General features: G+C 37.9%; 1 non-coding gene across 1 annotated transcript; it reads left to right on the top strand.

Moving 5' to 3' along the window:
* The first annotated feature begins 14,023 nt into the window (after positions 1-14,023).
* Positions 14,024-14,130, top strand: LOC115703446 (small nucleolar RNA R71). The gene has a single exon (XR_004009209.1). It is a non-coding gene; the product is annotated as a small nucleolar RNA R71 (small nucleolar RNA).
* Positions 14,131-14,836: the final 706 nt, after the last annotated feature.

A 14,836-nucleotide genomic window follows, 5' to 3' on the forward strand; every position in this document is an offset into this window, starting at 1 on the left:
GGTTCGATCTCAAGAGTATTATACATGTTCTTTGATTTGTTAGTTAAGCCTACTTTTGGGTCAGGGTGATACGTACATTTTGGGAACATGATAGTATAATTGAGTGGGAGCGCTAACATAAATATGGAGTCTATAACTTCTATAGGAATTTAGAAGTGAAACGATGATATCCTTCGAGCTTGGCTAAACAGAGATAAATGGTTGAGATCTCATTTCACTTCGCTGAAATATCATTTATACAGAGCTCAGTGTTTTAAGGATAAAATACATTGAAGGTGTAACGGTAATTTAGTTCCTATTCAATGTAGATCATCTATTAGAGGGTCATTGATCAAATTAGGATTATAACAATAGATAATTAATAGCGTATCTATATCGTGGAACATATAGAGCGTTCTATATGACTGAGAGTGCAATTCCAAGTTCTAAGTGTGGATTCAATAAGGAATTAATAAGTTAGGAATTTACTTGGTAAATTCGGTTCGACTTATTGGAAGCTCGATTATATAGGCCCATGGTCCCCATACTATTTGAGACCATACTGCTTGTAAGACTCAGTTAATTGATTTTGATTAATCAATTATAATTCTAAAGTTAGACTATGTCTACTTTATGAATTTTCACTAAGCAAGGGCGAAATTGTAAAGAAAAGAGATTCTAGGTTTATTTATTAATTAAGAGACTTTATATGTCTAAATTAATAAATATATTAAATGACAATATTATTTAATAATTAATTTTTAGTTATTAAATAATTAGAATTGGCATTTAAATGGTTGAATTGGAAAATTGGTATTTTTGAGAAAATGGGATTGAAAAATGACAAAATAGTAAAATTGCAAAGTGAGGCCCATTATCCTTGTTATGGGCGGCCACTTTGTATAGTAATTACCATTTATATTTTTTCATTATTTTAATGCCATACAATTCTAAACTAAACCTAGATGGTATTCTATAAATAGAAAGTGACGGCTTCAGGAAACTATGACTTACATCTTATTTTCTCTCAAAGAAAACTCGATTCCTAGCCGCCCCTCTCTTCTCTTTTCTTCTCTTCAATTTCGAAATCCCTAAGTGATAGAGTAGTGCTCACAGGCATCAAGTGGTATCTCAATCATAGTGTAGAAGATTGTGAAGAATCCAAACAATAAGAAGGAGAATCAGCATCAAGAAAGGAGAGAAAGAGATCCAGGTTCAGATCTTGATTATGTTCTGCTACAGAAAGGAATCAAGGGCTAGAGATCTGAACGGAAGGAGTCATTATATTGCGCTGCACCCAATGTAAGGTTTTCTAAACTTTATATGTGTTTATTTCATTGTTTTAGAATTCATATTAGGATGTTAATGAAACATACTTGGTAGTAAATCTAGATCCTGGTAAAATATTTCTAAAAACTAGTATCAGAAGCATGGTAATGATTTACTTTCATGAAATATGAATTAAAACGATGTTTTGTAATGATTTGGATGGTTTCATGTTGATCTGTGTTATATGATGATTGATTGATGCTTGTGAAATTTTATGAAACATAATTGAATTTTTGTTTCTGGAATTATTTTTATTGGATAGTTTGGAAAAAATTAAACAATTCACTTTTTTACAGAACTCAATTTCGATTTTATTTGAATTAGTTATGATTTTTTGAAGTTTTGAAAAAATCGGAGGTGGTGACACACCCTTGTGCGCGTGGCTGGCTGCTGGCAGCACCCTTTATGCGCCCAAGCAGCCCCTTGCGCCCAAGGATGTGCACCTGGATGGTGTGCTTTGCATACCGTCCGTACAGCTCAAAATTTTTTCGTTTTTCTTCGATTTTTCATGCTATTTCATGGAATTAACTTCCGATTTTTTTGTGTAGTTTTGTATTTTGATTTTTAATTTTCATATTTCAAATCTAATTATCAGAAATAAATTAATTTGATTTTTTAAAATTAATTTTAGATATTAGTGTAATTTGAATTTGAAAATAGGTAAAAATTAATTTTTGCTTACTTATTTTCTTATTTTTTTAAAATTTGATTATTTTATCTTATTTTTAAATCTAAGGTCAGATATTAAATTACTTTTATAAAATACTATATTTTAAGTAATTTGACCTTATTTAGATTTAAAATAAGATTACTATAATCATGGTATTTTAAAAAGAAATAAGATTTTTTTGCTAACTTTTAAATTTTTTTATTTTTACTTAAATTAAATTATAAAATCAGAAAAGGGTATGTATTTATCATTTTATTTTATTGAATATTTAATTTATAAAATAACATGAAATTTAAAAGGTGGTTAGCAAATTTTTTTTTGAAATGATATTTAGGTTAGTTGAAACCTAATTTTTCAAAAATTGTAGGTTTATTTTTAATTTTTTTTTTAAACTGAATTTTTTTTTATTTAAATATTATTTTCGAATTTTTTTTATTAATTAATTTAAAATTATATAAATCCTATATCCAACTATCCAATCTAACTTGTTGCAGGAGTATGTGTTTTAGATTGTTTGTAAGTTTTTCTAAAACCTATTATGGCTTGATCTAAATTGCCATGGTTAACTTGTTGACAGATCCAATGATCTGATTTTAACCCATGGTTCAATTGTCAATAGGTCAAGTAAATAATTTGTAACATGTAATTTTTACATTCTTCTTTCATCTGTGTATGACCTAGTAACATGATAGGATCCATCCAAATCTGTGTGCCTGTGTGAGCCTATATGTTTACTTTATGTTATAGATGCATATAGGTTGTTGCTAAATAAAATGTCACGCCATGATAGATTTTATTTAGGTCCATTTAGTTTTTGGACCTATTCAATTAATAACAGTTATTTATTTTAAGGTTAAATTCCTCTCTTTTGGACCTTGTGTGAGAGTTGGGGGCCAATAGAAGTGGGTACGACATACTGAACCCAACTCCCCCTCACATGAACTACCCCAACTGTGAAAGCCCATTTGCCTGATTTGGATAATTGTACTAGGTTAATTAAATTAGTTTAACCTAATAAAATTGATTAGCCACATAATTAATTTCAAAGTTTTTTTTGAAATTAATTTAAGAAAAATACACTTAGTTTAATGAATTAATTTCTAGATAAACTATTGTATTTTTCTTGTATTTAATTAAATAAAGAATTTTAACTAACTAGATTCTTGTTGTGTTATAATTAGATACGCAAGTGCACGTAGTCACAAACAAGTAATATAGTGATAAGTAATGAGTATCGTCTCCACAAGGACTGTGAAAATAAAATTTCTATTGCAAAAATTAATTACCAAGCAACAAGCCTAAAAACTAAAATTAAATGATTAATGAATCAACTAAAGGAGTAAGAAAATAAGTAAATTAACTCTAAAGTAGATGCAAGATGAAAATAAAATTTAGTTGTAAGCTTTTGAAATGTGAAAGGCTTGAACTATTGAATCCCCCTATGTTTAGCAAAAACTGTGCGTTTTTGCTGCAGCAAAAAGTTAGCAAATCTTTAGCAAAAATCCCAGGTTAACAAGAACTCCATTAAAGTGCACAAAACTCTTCCAAATTTTATGCAATCAATCCTTGGACCTGTTCAAACATATTCCTATGCCAAGCAAGCTCAAGAATACCATTTCAAGCATAGTTCTCAATTGTTACACAAGGATATAACATATTCCTATGTTATTTCAAATCTAACCTAAAAAAGATTAAGAACTTGTGTCATTCAAGCTAAGTCCATTACATTTAACCTTTCCAGAATTAAATATAACTCAATAATCAAGCTATTGGTGGCCAAACAATATCAAGAAATTATCAATACACCCACTTGAATGAACATGAGACTTTTTACTAAATATTTGCATAAGAAAATTACTCAACTAAACATAGGGTTCTTCAACAATTCAAACCATTAAAAAGTTTAGCTCATAGCTAACTTAAGAACCACCATTACAAGATAAAGCTTAGACATGGAGTTTGAATGTTAAGTTAAAGAAATTAAAAGAGAGAAGAAAGAAATAGCAAACAATAATAGAGGATTTTTCCAAAAGGATGGATGTTGAATCTTGTTGTGCTTCTCCTCTTTCCTCCTTCTTCTTCTTCTTCTTTCAATCTTCTTTTTTTCTTTGTAAAAATGGCAGCCCCCCAGCTCCTATTTTCGTTCAGCCCTCTTTTCCCTAAATGGAGGCTCTCTTCTTTCTTCTCTCCCCTTAGGTTTTGTACCTTTTTGCCCCAAATAAACCCTACACATGTCATGTAGATAGCCTCTCCATGTAATAGCTCCAGCCACCACTCTTATATTGCCACGTCATCTCCACAAATGCCACCTCTTTTAATGAAATGCCAACTCACCCTTTTTCTAAGAAAATAAAACACATCAGCCACAAATCTGTTTGCTGCAGCAAAAACTTCACAGAATTTCAGCAAAATTAAGAACATGACTAACTTGCTATTTTCTTTGCCAATTTATGCACAAGAGTTATTGATTTTAACTAACAACTTCAAAATACACACAAAAACATAAATCACTGAAACTTTCACAAATTAAGAGACAAACATAATTTAAATGACACACAATTACATAAAAAAAATACTCAAGAGTGATATCAAATAACTCTTTACTCAAGAGTTATCAAATACCCCCAAACTTATGACATTGCTCGTCCTCGAGTGATGAGAACAAAACCACACAAACTAGAACAACAAACAGCTCACAGAATTTCAAATCAAACGTCACTGAACTGAACAAAGATATTCAACCAAAAACATAAACAGGATGCAACTTGTCTTGTCAATGCACACACCTAGGGGAAATAGCTCTCAGGAATAATGTTTTGCAAAAGGCAACTGAATGAAGATCTTGCTCAAGCGTTAAACCAAATTCTTTAAGTTTAAATGTCGCTGCCCAAAATAGGTGTCAAGTGCCCCTCTCTCTTTTTTTTTTTAAACATAGCTTTTCCTAAACAATTTCGATCAACTAACATGTAAGCTAAACATTGGTCCTCAAGTTCAAATGATGCCTCCATAGGTTACCTACCAACTTCCTCTCCACTAATGTAGACACACACCACTCCAAGGATCAATAGGACTTTGTCAAGCTTGTAATGATAGGCTAGGGTGAAGGTAAGATAAGGAAAATTAGTTTCGGTTCGAACCACCCTAAACACATTGATCTTTATAGGACCTAAGCAATGCACAATAAATTTTTCCCTTAAGAAACCCCACAAACCACATATAACTCTTGCCACTAGCTTTAATTCTTTACTAATATATATATATATCTACATGCATTTTTTTTTTTTTTTGGCACCCCCAAACTTATTTTTGACTTTGATCTCTCTCTTTTTTTTTTTTTTTCAAGAAAGGGGGGACAATTCTAAGTACAAACTTTTTTTTTTCTTTTTTTTTTCATTTTTTTGAATAATAAACTTATATAAACTAAATAGAGATGACATAAACTAGCTAGATGGCAAGATAACAATAAAGGTGAGAACCACTCCCCCCCCCCCCCCCAAACTTAAAGAACAACATTGTCCTCAATGTTTAGAAAAAGAGAAAAAGAAAATTTGCAAATACTTACCCAATTGACACTCACTCACTACGCTCCCCACAACTCCCAAATATGCAATAAAAATTAGTATCTTATAAAGACCAGTGCGTCTTGGGGTGAGGTGAAAAAGATAAGTTATGTCTAGCTAGGCTATGTAGTGGCGAAGAAAAGAAAATGTGAATATCAAGCTCAAAGGGGAAAAACTAGGGATAAAATATTCAAGGGTAGGCTTCAAGGTTCAAACGTTCCAAACATGGCCTATATCACTTCCTCGGGGTAGGGATGTCTAAGATTTCGCCTCAAGGAAAAATTGCTAAGTAATTCTAGAGACTTAAACTCTCACAAAGGTTTAGTTCAAACTAATTAGTGACACAAACCATTTAGTCAAGCTATGAGCACAATCAAGAGAGGCAAACTTTCAACAACGAAGGGCAACCAACATGTTAACTTAAAAAAGGCAGCTTAAAACTCAAAAAGAAAAACATTCAGTTTCAAGAACTAAGTGGAAACACGACATCGTCATCGAGCCCCCCTAGGCAACACTAACAAAGACAAGATACCACCCGAACATAAGAGAACAATACAAACAACAACAACTATAACAGAAAAAACAAGAACACAAATAGAAAAGACAAGTGAAAAATAAATATTGAAGCTGAAAGAAAAAAGTACTCCCTCTGTCTATCCCTCGGGGTCATCCTCTGAAGCGCTAGAGTCTTCCGGAGCTTCTGGATCAGCCCATCGAGCAAACACTTCTTGTGGGAACACTGGGAAGTCAACTATCGGCCTTGGCGCCATTCGCTTTAGAGATTTTGCTAATGCAGTGTCACGCGCCTGAAAATAGCGAAAGTAGGTAAGTTGGTTCTCCTCAAGGTGTGCTAGGCGATCCATGATTTGTTCGTGCTGAGTGCGAGGAAGATTGGTGGAAGTCGTCTGACTGCTAGATGGCTGGTGACGTTTGGGAGGAGCAGTCGAGGGTGTGCAATGAGTGGCAACACGCTGAATCGAGACCAAATCAATGCTGATCCGCTCTCTTAGAAGTTCTTCATCGTCCCCAATAGCGGCATTACCCGCTAGGCAAATCTGAGTGATGAGAGCTGGGAAAAATAACTTGCCGCCTTTTTTCTGAAAACACTTCCAAATTTCCTCATAAATGATCTTGCCCACATTTATTTTCTTGCCTCGAGATGCAATACAATAAACGAGGCGTGTTTGGCTCCTTGTGGTGTCATGTGTTGTGGGCATCAAAGAGCACTTAATAAAAGCAAGCCAAACACTCGCTTCGAGCGTAGAGATGAGTGTAACAAGGTGCGGTGGCCGGAAGACGAGATAGACCATTCAGAACCCGGGTGAGCAACAGCACGAAGCACGGCGTCATATGGAATAGAAGCTGGGTTAATCCTCCAAAGAGCAAACTCATCCTCAAGCGGAGCTCTCAATCCATATAAGTCGTTAATCACATCAGGAGAAAAGGGGACACTCTGACCCCTCACTCTAACGACATCAGGATACTTTGGATCAAGAGCAGCATAAAATGCAGGGGCAACCGAGGCCACATCAGGCTTAGGAATTGCACAAAATTTCTCCCACTTGTGCTCCGCAACCAAATTGGTAATATATGCAGGTAAAGCTTCCGGGGCAGGGAGAAAGCCGCGCTCGGCCAACTGGCTGCAGGTTCGTAATATCTCAAACCGCTCTTGATGACGGACGGGGTCGGCTTTGGCTCTAGGACGAGTAGTGGGGTTCTGTTTAGGTGGTGGAGATGTGGAAGTGGTGCGCTTAGGCTTGGGTTGGCCCTTGGAGGTTGAGGGAGCGGCTTTGGCGGGTGGAGCTTTGGGTTTAGGTGAGGAGGCCTTACGGGGACGAGTACGGGGTGGTGAGTGTGTGGTGGAGGAAGGCAAGGCAAGGGTTGGTGGGTTTGGGTGGGTTGGTTGTTGTGGTGGAGGTTTGGGCAAGGTGTTGGCCGGAGCTTTACGCTTACGAGATTTTGATTTGGTGGTTGCCATGGCTCAATCTCACAATAGTAAGCTTGAAAATATCTGCTAAACAAGTCACCACTCAACAGAATATTAGTAACCAAAATTAATCACATCAAGTTCAGCATGCTATCAACACATTTTAGTGACAATAACAATCTTTCAGCTTGAATATCCACCTATAGACGCAAAATAAGAATTAGCACAATGAGCCCTAGAATATGCAATCCTCTAAACATTATAGATTCTCAAAATGCAATCACCCAACACTAAAATTATCATCATGAACAAAAATGGGCAGCAATGACAAGAGTATCTTCACAACATTTGAGAAAAAAAATTTACCGCAACAACACCACAAACCAAATCTGTAATTGAAATCTCAGTAAACATGGCCAATGACAGCTCCGATTATGAACAAGAATCAAGATAGCATAGCATATTACAGAATAATTTTCCGATTTAGCATGCATCTCATCAAGCTCATTATATTGCAAAAAAAATTCTCAAAACTTACAGAGATTTCAACGAGCAATGGCGAGATTGGGTTGCTGAGATGGGGAAATTGGTTATGGGCTTCGGGTCTGGGCAAATCGGAGCAAGGCACGGGGCGGCTGTTGTGTATTGCTGAGATGGGGGAGGTGATGGTGGGGGTCGGGTCCGCCTGGGGTGGTGGTCGAATGGTGGAGGTTAGGTTCGGGTTTGCTGGGGGTCGAATGGTGGTGGCGGAGTCGAAAGGTGGGCTGGAACAATGGAGGTCGAAGGTGGTTTCTGGGTTTGGACGGGGTCGGACGGGGAGTGGTTCGGTGTTCTGTGAAAGAGGTCGAATGGGGTTCGGCTGTGGGGTGCGGTGGTCGGGTTCTGACGGGGACAGAGGCGGATGGGCGTGGGAGTTCGAACAGTGGCGGCTGTGGGTTTCTGGGGTTCGAATGCTGAAGATGAAGGTGGAGGGGTGAAGTCGAGCAAAATGGTGGACGGGGCTGGGGAAAGTCGGGTTAGGGCTGAAAGTAATTTTTTTTTTTTTTTATGTAATATTATTAGGGTAAAAAAATAAAAAAAATAAAATAAAAATAATAATAATAATAATAGTTTCGTTTTTTTTTTTTTTGTTAATAATATAAATATATATAAGTAAAATAGGAGTAATATGTAATAGATGGACCTTTCATCTCGTAATGTGAGTGATATTACGCCTGCTGTAGCAAAATTTCCACAAAAGTTCAGCAAAAATCTTGCTGAGTGCTCTTTGAACATGTATTACTTTTGCTAAAATTTTGCTAGAAAAATCTTTGCGACGGGCGGAAGTTCTCCACATGAACGAAAATTCCTTTTGTGCTTCACAGAAATGCTGCAGCAAAAGTCCATCAAAATTTTAGCAAAATCTCTAAACTTCCAAATCACCTCCAAGGCTCCAAATTGTGTTCCAAAACCACATGAAACATCAAACCAAGTGTAAAATCCACCCAAACACCTAAAAGGAAAATGAACAAAAAAAAAAAAAAATAAATAAATAAAATAAAATAAAATAAAAATAAAGGAAAATGAAAAAAAAATATATACTTTTTTTTTTTCTTTCTTTTCATTTTTTTTTGTCATTCATTTTTTTCTTTTTTTTCTTTTCTTTTTTTTTTTTTCAAAAATAATTACAATACTTGTTCTTTTTCCAACATTGGGTTGCCTAAAAATAGAATTGACAATTCGAACACAAGGCAACCCAACCACCTTCCTCTTCATGCATCCTCCAAAGTGATTGAGGTTTTTGCTCGATCGACCTCACCACCAAGATAATGCTTTAGACGCTGCCCATTCACTTTAAATTCCTTTCCGGATTGCTCATTACAAACATCCATAGCTCCATGAGGATAAACTTTGGTTATGGTGAATGGGCCCGACCAACGAGACTTCAATTTGCCCGGAAATAACTTCAACCGCGAGTTAAAAAGCAAAACTCGCTGCCCTTTCTCAAACACTCGAGGTTGAATTCTTTTGTCATGCCACTTCTTGGTATTTTCTTTATAAAGTTTGGCATTCTCATACGAAAACAACCTCATTTCCTCAAGCTCATTCAATTGTAACTTTCGAGCTTCCCCCGCCGCTTGGAGATCCATATTCAACTTCTTCGTGGCCCAATAAGCTTTGTGTTCCAATTCAACGGGCAAATGACAAGCCTTACCATAAACTAAACGGTAAGGAGACATGCCCAAAGGAGTCTTGAAAGCGGTTCTATAGGCCCAAAGAGCATCATCCAACCGTTGAGACCAATCTTTTCGAGTAGGATTCACCACTTTCTCCAAAATTCCTTTGATTTCTCGATTGGAAATCTCCGCTTGGCCATTTGTTTGAGGATGGTAAGCTGTAGCTATCTTGTGCTTGACACTATACTTAGCCAAAAGAGCCGCCAACACTTTGTTAACAAAATGAGTTCCCTCATCACTAATGAGAGCTCTTGGAGTCCCAAAACGAGTGAAGACATTCTTGAGTAGAAATTTCATCACCACCTTAGAGTCATTAGTGGGACTTGCAATTGCTTCCACCCATTTTGACACATAATCTACAGCCACCAAAATAAATAAATTTCCAAAGGATGGGGGAAAGGGTCCCATGAAATCGATGCCCCAAACATCAAACAACTCTACCTCGAGGATAACTTGCAAAGGCATCTCATTTCGGGCAGAAATATTACCAACCCGTTGGCATCTATCACACCGTCTAGCAAATTCATAAGCATCCTTGAACATGGAAGGCCAATAGTACCCCGATTGAAGTACTTTTGCAGCTGTTCTTTGGCCTCCGAAATGCCCCCCATAAGGTGAGGAGTGACAATGCTCAAGAATGTTTTGAACCTCTTCTTGCGGCACACAACGCCTTATCACACGATCAGCACACTGCTTATAAAGAAAAGGTTCATCCCAATAATAAGACCTCACATCATGGAAGAACTTCTTGAGCGGTTGCCCTTTTAAATCAGATGGAGTCCTCCCACTCACTAAGTAGTTGGCAAAATCAGCATACCAAGGAGTGGAGTCTTGGTTTACTAAGCTCACCATCAATAAAGCTTCATCGGGGAACACCTCTTTAATTGGCTGCCCAACTTTCTTTATCTCATCATCACCTTCTAGTCTAGAAAGGTGATCAGCCACTTGATTCTCAGCTCCTTTTTTATCCCGAATCTCCAAATCAAATTCTTGAAGAAGCAACACCCAACGAATCAGTCTCGGTTTGGCGTCCTTCTTGGCAATTAGATACTTGATTGCGGAATGATCCGTGTACACCACCACTTTGGTTCCAACAAGGTAAGCTCGAAACTTGTCAAAGGCAAAAACCACAGCCAATAACTCCTTCTCTGTAGTAGTGTAGTTCAATTGGGCGTCAGCTAGTGTTCTGCTTGCATAATAAATTGAGTGGAACACCTTCTCTCTTCTTTGACCAAGAACAGCACCAACTGCAAAATCACTAGCATCACACATTAGCTCAAAAGGAAGTGACCAATCGGGAGCTACAATAATGGGAGCGGACACAAGAGCTTTTTTCAAAGTCACAAAAGCTTCATGACAGTCTTTGGTGAACTCAAAAGATCTATTCTGCTCAAGTAAAGAGCAAAGAGGCTTGGAGATTTTTGAGAAATCTTTAATAAACCTCCTATAAAAACCTGCATGCCCCAAAAAACTTCGAATTCCTTTGACAGTAGTAGGAGGTGGCAGCTTCTCAATAACTTCAACTTTCGCTCTATCCACTTCAATGCCCTTGTTAGAAACTTTATGACCCAAAACAATTCCTTCTTGAACCATGAAATGGCATTTCTCCCAATTGAGAACTAAGTTCGTGTCTTCACATCTTGCTAAAACCTTCTCCAAGTTAACTAAACAAGTGTCAAAAGACTCCCCAAATACCGAGAAGTCATCCATGAAGATCTCAAGAATGTTTTCCACCATATCTGAAAAAATCGCCATCATACACCTTTGAAAAGTGGCGGGAGCATTGCATAACCCAAATGGCATTCTCCGAAAGGCAAAGGTACCATATGGACAAGTGAATGTTGTTTTCTCTTGGTCTTCCAGAGCTATGGCAATTTGATTATAGCCAGAATACCCATCGAGGAAACAATAGAATTCTTTTCCCGCCAAACGATCAAGCATTTGATCAATGAATGGCAGCGGGAAATGATCTTTCCGCGTGGCCTTGTTCAACTTCCGATAGTCCATACAAACACGCCATCCCGTCACCGTTCTTGTAGGGATCAACTCATTGTTTTCATTAGCTACCACCGTGACTCCACCCTTTTTTGGAACACATTGAACTGGGCTTACCCAAGAACTGTCTGAAATGGGGTAAACGATGCCAAAGTCTAACCACTTGATTACCTCCTTTCTAACCACTTCCTTCATGATGGGGTTTAGCTGTCGTTGTTGCTCTACAAAATGGTTGCACAAATCTTCCAACAGGATCTTATGCATGCAAATCGAAGGACTTATACCCTTGATGTCCGCCATGGTCCAACCAATGGCTCTTTTGTATTTCTTCAAGACATCAACTAACAAGCATTCTCTTTGGGCACCCAACATAGCAGAAATAATTACCGGCAAGGTCTCTCCCTCTCCCAAATAAACATACTTCAAGTGACTAGGCAACGACTTCAACTCCAACTCGGGTGGTTCTTGAATGGAAGGCTTAGGAGGCTTGAAATTGTTCTCTGACAACTCCAAAGATTCAAATGGCCTCCTAAACTTAGTGAAAGGCTGCTTTGACTCTACCCAAGTAACTTTGGTTTCTTCATCTTCACTTAAAGCTTCAAGCTCTTCAAGAGAACTTATCATCTTTTCCTCTTTCGAAGCTTCCTTGTGAAATTTTTCAGCAACAATAGAATCAATCACACTTATGCGAGAGCATTCCTCAATCTCATCCGGAAACCTCATGGCATTGAACACATTAAAAGTCACTTGTTGATCATTCACCCGCATAGTAAGTTCCCCTTTTTGCACATCAATCAAGGTCCTCCCGGTAGCAAGGAATGGCCTTCCCAAAATAATAGGAACTTCTCTATCCGCCTCATAATCAAGAATGATGAAATCGGCCGGAAAAATAAACTTATCAACTTGCACCAAGACATCTTCAATTTTTCCTTCCGGATGGGCCATGGAACGATCAGCCAATTGCAAAGTGACGGTGGTTGGCCTTGCTTCTCCAATTCCCGACTTCTTGAAAATAGACATGGGCATTAAATTAATACTAGCGCCCAAGTCACATAAGGCTCTACCCACATCTCTTCCGCCAATGGTACATGGGATTGTAAAACTTCCGGGATCTTTCAACTTAGGAGGAATTTTGCTCTTCAACATGGCGCTACACCCTTCCGTCAAAGCCACTGTTTCAAACTCACCTAGCCTCCTTTTCTTTGTCAAAATGTCCTTCAAAAACTTTACATAGTTGGGCATTTGCTCCAAAGCTTCCACTAATGGTATGTTGATGTGGAGCTGCTTTAGAACATCAAGAAATCTTCGGAATTGACCATCTTCTTGCTGCTTTTTAAATCTTTGAGGAAATGGTGGGGGTGGCTTGCTAAGTAACTTTTCTGCTGCATTTTGATGAGGAATTGCTGCAGCATTTTCTTCAGGTTGCTCCTTTGCCATATTAGAAGGTTCAACATTTTTCTCTACTCGACTTTGGATTGAAGTGGGCTCATTTTTATCCTTAGCTTCTTCCTCGTTTGACTCCAGAACTTTACCACTCCTCAAGATTACCGCCTTGCAATGCTCTTTTCCATCTCTTCTTGGATTTTCAGTATCACTAGGCAAAGTACCTTGTGGCCTATTTCGAAGCTCATTAGCTAGTTGCCCAACTTGATTTTCTAGAGTTCTCATGGAGGTTGCTTGACTTTGGATAGCAGTGTCATTCTTCGCCATATAACTCTCAGTTCTTGTCATGAAATTTTCTGTCTTGGCCATGAAATCACGCATCATACTCTCAAGAGAACTTGTTTGGGTACCTTGTTGTTGTCTTTGTTGAAAGGCTTGTTGAGAAAAACCAGGTGGAAAGTTGGATCTAGGAAGCATGGATGAATTACTAGTACCAGCCCCTTGATTTCTGTATGCCAAGTTTGGGTGTTGCTTGTATGTTTGGTTGTAGGCATTCTGACTTCCCATGTAAAACACAGATGCAGGATTGAATGGGCAATTGTCAAAGGTATGAGCCTCACTACAAAAAACACAAGAAACCTCCTCAAGTTGTCCCACAGGTGAGGAAACATTCTGTTGACCCATTTGTTGACCCATGCTCATATTTTTGATCATATTTGACATAGAAGCAACTTGGGCAGATAAAGCAGTAATGGCATCAACTTCAAGAACACCGGCAACCTTCTTCCCCAAAGGTACTCTAGTAGTGGGCCACTGATAATTGTTGTTGGAAATTCTCTCAATAATGTCATAGGCCTCATTATAGGACTTGGCAAGTAAAGCACCATTTGCCGAAGCATCAACCACCATTCGAGTATGAGCATTGAGACCGTTGTAAAATGTTTCCATTTGGATGCAATGAGGGATACCATGGTGAGGACATTTCCGCAACAACTCCTTGAACCTTTCCCATGCCTCATACAAAGACTCATCTTCAAATTGTTGAAAGGAAGTTATTTCCTTCCGGAGCTTGGCATTCTTAGTGGGAGGAAAATACTTCATCAAAAACCGCTCCGCTAATTCTTGCCAAGTTGTAACCGACGCAGAAGGCAAGGAGTTCAACCAAGCTCGGGCTTGATCTCTCAAAGAATAGGGGAACAACTTTAACCTCAAGGCATCCTCCGTAACTCCGGGCAATTTGAAAGAATCACTCACCTCCATAAATAGACGAAGGTGAAGGTGAGGATCTTCGGTGGGTATGCCACTAAACTGTCCCACAGTTTGAAGCATCTGGAACATAATTGGCTTCAACTCAAACTGTGGAGCTTGAATTTCTGGCCTCACAATGCCCGGATTGAGCTCATTGAAAAGAGGTGCTGCGTATTGTCGGATGATTTGATCTCTATCATCCGCCATAATCACTGCATTTTGACCATTATTAGGGGCCATTTCCCCTTGAGCTCGTCGTCCATTTCCTTGGTCATCCATCATTTCTATTTCCCCTTGAGCCCTATGTTGAGCTCTTCTTCTCTCTCTGAATGTGCGCTCAATTTCAGGATCAATAGGATATAGATCAATATTAACAAACTCTTGGTACTCGTTCATATAAAATTTTCACCTGCCAATGCACAAGAGTCACCAAAAATGAGTACAAAATAATAGACTAAATTGCAAGCTAATTGACAATTACAATAAAATATATTTACAGTCCCCGGCAACGGCGCCAAAAACTTGTTGT

The sequence above is a fragment of the Cannabis sativa genome, chromosome X (genome assembly GCF_029168945.1).
Source record: "Cannabis sativa cultivar Pink pepper isolate KNU-18-1 chromosome X, ASM2916894v1, whole genome shotgun sequence".
NCBI lineage: Eukaryota > Viridiplantae > Streptophyta > Magnoliopsida > Rosales > Cannabaceae > Cannabis > Cannabis sativa.